The 7,986-nt window shown below is 44.4% G+C and overlaps 1 protein-coding gene across 1 annotated transcript in view; it reads left to right on the top strand.

The window, feature by feature from the left end:
- Window positions 1-5,804, top strand: part of BTC (betacellulin) — an 86,170-nt gene extending 80,366 nt beyond the window's left edge. The window contains exon 7 of the mRNA XM_085636496.1: window positions 5,476-5,804. The gene's annotated coding sequence lies outside the window, so the exon portion shown is untranslated. The remainder of the gene's footprint in view (window positions 1-5,475) is intronic.
- Window positions 5,805-7,986: the final 2,182 nt, after the last annotated feature.

Genomic DNA, 7,986 nt, shown 5'->3' on the forward strand with positions numbered 1-7,986 from the left:
CCTTTCTCCACCACTCTGCAAACGTGCCTCCTGGCACACTACTGGTTGGGAGATGAAGTCCCCTTGGCTATTGAGGGTCCTCATGGGCCACCTACCCCTCCTATGACCTCCAGTAAGTCCCATACAGCAGGATTGTTGAGATCTGATAGCTGACTATGCCCCCTTTCTCCATCACTCTGCAAATGTGCATTCTGGTGCACTACTATTTGGGGGATGAAGTTCTGTTCGCCCTTGAGGGTCCTTGGGGGCCAACTAGCCCTCCTGTTACCTTCAATAAGGCCCACACACTGGATTGCTGAGAGGTGGTCATAGTCCGCACCTCCTTCCTCCACGCCTCCTGGCACACTGCTGCTTGGCTGAAGAAGTCCACTTTAGTCCTGAGGCCCTCAGGAAGCAAGGGAATGTCACCCCCCACCAGCCGTGCACCGTGAGGCATGTTTGCAGAGTGATGGAGAAAGGGGCGTGGCCTCTGACACCTCGACAATCCCACTGTGTGGGGCTTACTGCAGGTAACAGTAGGTCTTCTTGGCCCATAAGAAACCTCAGCAGCCAAGGGGACATCATCCCTCAACCACGAGCGCTCCAGGAGGCGCATTTGCATAGTAGTGGAGAAAGGGGGTGGGGCCTCCCGTGAGTTGCAGCTTTTTTTTCCCCATATATTTTTTTAGGATGGAGGTGCCTCATGGTCTCCCTTTCTTGGCCCACTGTGGGCCCCAGGGACCCCATCCACCAATGCCTGATCCTTTAAATAAATAAATAAATGGGAGCAGGCCCCCCCCCCCCCCAGCCGATTTCGGCCCAGTAGACTGGAGTCCAGCCTTAATTTTTTTTTTTTTTAAGTACAAAGGGAGGGGGTGGAGCCCCCCATCCCTGGCCATTATCTGTCCCACGGACCCTATTCCCGGAGCCATACCTTTTTATTCTTTTTTTTAACATGGGAGGGCCCTCCTCCCCAGGCCTATTTTAGCCCCAGGGACCTCATCCTCCAGGGCCAAGCCTTGATATCTTACAGGTTTTTTAAACGGGGAGCGGGGCCAGTGCAGCCCCCTTCCCCTGGCTGATATTACCCTGGGGAACCCATCCCCCAGGGCATGGTTACCATGTTGGCGACCTCGGGGAGCCTCAAGGCCCCTGTGGTCCCTGCTGGCTCCCTGCCTCCTGCGGGAGCCGGCATTGCTTTTGTACAAAGGGAGCTGCAAACATGCAGCTCCCTCTTTCCAAAGCAATTTTACTCCACAACATGGACGCAAGAACATTTTTACTGATCTCGCTTCCATGAACCGGGGCTGAGATTTCGATCGCTCTCGCCAAGCCATAGCAAAGTGCAATGTCCTGGGGTGGCCACCCCCAGGACATTCCTGGAGCTGGCCCGGGGGGGTGGTGGTCTCCATGAGGGGACCCCCTCCAATAAATAGTAATCCCCCGGATGGTGGTGGTCCCAGGGGCTGAATGGGTGGCTGAAGCCCCCCCCTCACACATTTTAATTTAATATAGAACTGGGCGGTGACGGTCCCCAGGGCTGTAGGGGGCTCACACGGCTCCCCATCATTATTTTAATAATTCCCAGCGGGACCTGGCCCACCCGGGGCCCAAATTAAAAGAACTGCGGGAGCCTCCCTTTGTATATATAAAAAAAAAAATGTGCCCAGATTCGTGGATCCACCGTGGCTCTTCTTCTTCTTCTTCTTCTTCTTCTTTTTCTTCTTTTTCTTCTTTTTCTTCTTTTTCTTCTTTTTCACCGAGTCACAAGATGTCTGCCAACACTTCCTGGTTTGAAGTGTTGACAGCCAATCAGATCTCGGGCACAAGATCAGGAGGGGTCGCGGATCCACCACGGCCACAGTTGTAAATCTGAGAAATCTTTACATTTCTCAGGAACTACTGAACGAATTTACACCATTGAACAAAAAGAGTGCTTTCTGGACCAAGAGCTACCTTTTGCCATATTTAATGTAATTCCATCAGCAGTTCGGGCTGTAGCCATGTCTAAAGTTTCCTATGGAAATTAACATGGAGAAAAAGCATTTTGGGACCGCCCCCTTTTTCTCGACCCCCGCTTGACGCATGACTGCAGCTGAAGTGAGCGTCAAATTGTTTTTGAAAAGATTGCAAAGATTTGACAAGCAGCACAAAAGTTATTGGGAAATCAAAAACCGCTTTTTAATAGAAATTAGGTCCTAACTATACGTACTTAGTCGCGACCACCAAAGGTTACAGGACTTTATAGTTGGGTTCAGGTTTCACTGGTACAAAACCAGTGAAATTCAGCAGCTATAGTTATCTGAGCTAACTATAATTCACCCCCCCCCGTAATGCTTATGAACTCACATTTTACATCACTTATGACATACTTACACGAGTCACTCCCCCATACAGCCACTCACACAGCCACTTGGTCACCCATATGGCCACTCACATATCCACTCCAGACCCATACAGCCACTCCTACACCCCTCACTCACCAATACAGCCACTCATACACCCCCTCACTCACTGATACAGCTATGCAGTCTCACACACACACAACTTTTTCTCTCTCTCTCTCTCTCCCTCTCTCAGGCAGATTGGCTGGCATCTGTCACACCGCTAGGATGTGCCACGAAGCTCCACACACCAAGAGAGGGGGTCTTGCCATCTTGGAAGTGGTCAGAATAGTGTACTCTGAGATAGCTAGTTGCCACACATTGCAGGAAGTCCTAATCAGGCAGGGGTGAGACTTGACAGCCAATTAGCTAGTAACTGTTGCATCCCCTGAGGGCACTTTCTGGGCACCAAGACCTCCAATCACATTTGGTCTGGAGATAGGATCGAAGAACTGCCCTGCTGTTCCCTGTACCTAGCGAAAGAGGCTACACCAAATACTGGAATGTGCCTGCTGCACTTTAAGCTAGGAAAGAGGGAACTGTACCTGTGTGACTGGCTTGAGAAAGTCTCTCCCGGGCATCAGACAGAGGAAGAAAACTGAAAGAGTCAGTTGACTTACTTCCTGTTACAGGTCCAGGGTCACAATTGCTGAAGAAGCCCACCTTGGCAAGTTAGTAGCTGCAAACACTTGATCACCACTGGCAACCAGAATGCAGCCTGTAAGACAGAGTCCTGATGCTCAAAAGTTGCACCCGAGTCTGCTGGACCTGGGAGAGTTGTCAGAGTGTAGTTTTGTCATCCAAGACTGACACTAGCCTTCACTAGAGGGAACCGCTGACTTTGCTGTGACCAGAGTTCACTGGCCACTGTCCCCAAGAGGAATTTGGGGGACATTGACCCGTGTGGCCAAAGTCACCCCACCAGGAATTTAAACTGATGAGTGGCCACACGAAATGCCCTATCGACCGCACAGCATCCTCAGTGTCTTTAGCATACTGTAGCCCTGTCTTCAGGACCACTCCCTATAGAGCTTGGAACTGGACTTGATACTGCTTTGGTGACAAAGTAACTGTTTTACAAATCCTTACTGGCCCCTCTGACTGCCTGCCTGCTGGAGTTGGTCTCCCAAAAACAGCCAACGTAGCTGAATAAAACGTTACAAATATTTTACAAAGTTTCCACTGTCCACAGCATTTGCCAATGATTCTTTTTGAACTGAAGGAAAAGCAGCGATTCATGTTTCACTTTAAAATGGATATCGCTGGAACCCTTCAGTGGATTTTTTTTGTTTTGGTGTCTAAAAATGTGTAAAAATAAGATCTATGTTCATAAGTTGGTGTTGGATTTCTTTCACATTGCATGACTATCTTATTTCACAGTTTTGGTACTTCTGACTGCTTTACACTTGTTCTGTTATTTAAGCCTGGCTGCTCTAAGCCCCAGCTATCTCTGGTTGAGCTAAAGGCTTTGCAAACCAGGCTGGAGTGTATTAAATGGTGGTTATTTTAAAGCGAGGTCTTGCCTGTCAAAAATGGTTACTTTGATAGGTCGCACTACAGGTTTTACACTGCAGCAGTCGAGCTATAATGTTAGGCTTGAAAGCATGTTTTGTAGGGTGGTCCTATGTGTGGCACAATATGTGCTACAGTCTACAAGGGGTATTTAATGTCCATGCCCTGGATACATTTTCCAAACCGTATACTACAGATTTATCCCCAAGTTAAATAGGTCAGTCAGGGATACCCAGATTTACCACAAGCCCTTTACTTATGGTTAGCAAGGGGATCTAGGGAAAGGTGCGAAGTCTGGGGTGACCACTTAGAAAATGCAAATTTACTATAGTATGCACTTATTGTCCTCCGTTCTTGTTGTGCGTGATTTTCTATATTACCATGTTAGCTATGCATCCAGTTGCTATTGATTCACTTAATTAGCAGTTTTACATAGTGCCCCTGCTCCAAAATTCCATAGTTTTCTTTCCAGGAAAAAAAAAACTTAAATGGCAGAACAACTCAAGTAACGGCATTAAACAATGGAACAGTAGAAAGTGTTGCTTTGAACAGTATTCAGATACCTTTTAAGATTATCTATAGTTATCTCTTAGCACGTACTTCTGGATCTTCATGGAAACTAATTTGTGAAGAAAGAAAGCACCAAACACATTTGAGAAACAATTATTAACTAAATATGATATAACTGTGGAATTGTTTGCTATAACCCCTGAAAAGTTAAATTACTGCTATAGAGGAAGAGATGGGGTACAGCAGCCAGAGCAGCTAACTCTGGAGCGCGGGGTCATGGTTTGATCGCCAGCGGCAGCTCTGCTCAGCCTCAAAGTGACTCTGGGCAATAGCTCACTTAATCTCCCCTACGGCCCCCAGCGCCTGGATACCTTAGGGGTGATAAGTCACACTTTACAAATCAGGGATTATTATTATTGATGTCTAAATATGTTTTGGTATTTATATTAGCTTTGTATTTTTTCAGACGTTGGTCTGCATGTTGATCACAATATTGGTTGAAGTAGATTAATATCGTTGTTGCAGAGGGCTTAAATGTGCATTGAAGCAACTGCTGTAACAAATTCAAGAGTTCAAAACGATTTGATATGAATTTGACGTATATTGCAAAACTCCTACACATCAAGCGGATAGAAAAATTTGTAAAATAATTTTATATAGATGGAAGAATTTGAAACAGAAAATTCACTTTAGCATTTAAGCCATGTAGAATCAAACTTCAGCAATAGCTAGGCATAAGGTCTGGGTTTAGTGCCGAACGCTTGCAGCAGGGAACTAGCAGGAGCGAATAGAAGGCTAATGTTGCATTGAATTGCATGAGGGACTACTTTACAAGAACTTGACTGTAGTCCAAATGATACTCCCAAACAGCCAATAACCTGATTTGAGAGACTAATTTTGCTGTGGTGAGCCATGACATGTTTGACAAAGTCTAAAGCCAGTGGTTGGGATGGGCTTGTTGAAGAAAGCCATTGGTTGAATGGGGAGCACCCAAAGCTAACTCTATGCACTGTCATAACCAAGACCTACATATGAGATGTAAATGATGCTTCCAATCCTATATAACCAATGATATCTTCTGCTCCCACAGGATATTTTGACGGTGCCTGCCGGCAGGTTCCAGTACAACTATATATTTTGCTGCTTTTCAACGGAGAAAAAAGAACTTCCACGAAGAAATATTATACATATTAAAAGAGTTCATATCTACTTGTTTTCTTATTTATAATTATTAATGTTATTCTTACAAAATATTTTTGTGTCGTTTTTTAAAACCTAAAGTGCAGTGTTTTAGTAATAGAAATATCACAGGTAACCACAAACTCTTCACAAAAATATGCACACAAAACTCTAAATTGCTGAAATGTAGTTTTCTTCCACGAAAGAACATAAGTATTCTTACACAATATGATGTTACCTAAAAGAAAAAAATAAAGCTATTAAAGTAAAATGTGCCAGAATATTTAATTGGTGACCCGACTCCAGGTAAAGTAAAAGTTGCTGCCATGAAGAAATATTAAACCCTGCTGATGATTGCCAATAAGCATGGAAATTGCATGACCGCCTTCAGTAGTCACTGAGAAGTAACGGGCAGCAAAAATAATTTAAAATAACTTGCGGGCATCACGGTCACTCCATGGCATCATTCGCTTTAACATTGGCGTTTTGAGAATATTGAGCGCTTCAAAAACCATAGTACTTCCAGAGGTTGACAGCAGTCCCAAAAACAGGAAGAAAACACACAGAGAAAAGTAAGTTGACAAAATGGTGTAAGTATGGGCAAGGAACACAAGTTACTGCAAGGACTAAAAAGAGGAAGCCCAGTTTTGCTCGAAAGGGGATGACAACATGCTAAGAACTCTGGAAGATGCGGACAGCGTGCTCACTCATGTTCATAAGTCTGACACCTTAGGAAATCAATTTTTTTTTTTTTTAAATGGCTTAAGGTAAAATATGATGTGTGGCTGCAACTAGTGTTTTATCCTCCTTTCACCTCTATTTCCACGCAACGCCTGTGGAGGTTCAGAAACGCATTTCAAGCAGGTGATTTCCATCCGGTGTAATGTTTCTTTTGGAATTGATTTAATCTCTCCGTGAGGTTATTGTGTTGATTACAAACGTATGTAACCACTTAAAATATCCTTGATTTTTCTTCGATTATGCATTAATGCATTTTTTTCTACTGGTAAATACCGCAACCGTTTACATGTTTTGCACTAAATTTGGCGGCTCCACTGGGCTTCGAGGACATAGAATGTCCTGCATTTCTTTTTTTTTTTTTTTTTTTTTTTTTTTTAAAGAACACGTGAGGTAAGAACATCTATTTTGAGTAATCCCAGCACTGGCCTTCGACTGCACATATGTACACTTTTTACGGTTTTGTAGCGTTCAGATTAGACAAAGAAGGGCATCCGAGCACTTTAAGCTGGAGTAAAGTAATCAATATTTGAGGTCAAAATAGAAACATGAGAATAATATTTCATCATGGTACATATGAAGTTAAAAAATCATACGGGAATGAACAAATAAGTAACCAGTTTTTGGTCGGAAAAAAAACGCATTATTGAAAGGATGATTGGGGGAGTTTGGTGGATGGGGGAAGATAAATCTGCAGTGTCGCAGAAGGACATCCTGTTATGTTTTGTAACAAGGCCTGGTATGCTTTCAAGATGAGTTTGTTTAGGGTCGGGATATAAAATATGGCAGGTAACCTCTGAATAATTAAATTGGGATGTGCTTGGAGCAAAAGAGGTACTTAACAAAAAAAAATAACAAAAAGCCGCAGAGTGGGGCTGAGCATTATACACCTATACATAAACAGGAATTTGGAAGTGTGGGAGTGCGTCTCAAGAGGTGGAATGGGCAAATGTTCAATCCTTTGAAATGGGGCTTTGGTGTCTCTGTGGTATGCAATGCTCCGAATTTAGGCTTGGGCGTGAAATTTCTCTCCCCCCACGGAGTTTGCAGGCTTTTTCCCACTCTGCGCTCAACATAGCACACGGAGTTCCCAAAAACTTGGCAGAGTTAATGTTGGTGTGTATGAGCGAGGAAAATCTTACTCCAGACAACCTCCTGGCAAGATTTCTCAACGCAGGTGGTCGCAGATGGTCACTACTGCACGCCTTGAGAAATCTTCTGTTTGCGTTGAGTAAGCAGTCGCTCGAGTTGAACATCTACTCGAGCAGCAGAAAGAAGCAGCGCCCTCTTGTGCTGTGTGTGGTGTCGTTTGCGTTGATTTTACAGCATGGTACAAACACCAGGCGCTGAAAATCGGCGTGAACGTCGTGACCTAACACACTGTGCTGCTTGTGGAACTCGGTGTAGGGGCAGACTTTTTTGGTCACTTCGCGGAGTTCTGCATAGTGGAACTCAGAAACCCGCCCAGGTCTATCAGAATTATTGAACTTAGGCTAGGTTCCAAACCCCTGTCGTCTATGTATGCATTAAAGCATACACTGTGCTTGGTTGATTACTAGTTTGGAGATGTGCAGATCTTTAAGTAAGGCAACGTTAGTATTAAGCCCCCTGAAATCAAAACTCTTGAGTGCTTCACGAATTTGGAATGATGGATGGTGTATGGCAATGGCAAGGTCTACATTTT

The sequence above is a fragment of the Triturus cristatus genome, chromosome 2_1, assembly GCF_964204655.1.
Source record: "Triturus cristatus chromosome 2_1, aTriCri1.1, whole genome shotgun sequence".
Classification (NCBI taxonomy): domain Eukaryota; kingdom Metazoa; phylum Chordata; class Amphibia; order Caudata; family Salamandridae; genus Triturus; species Triturus cristatus.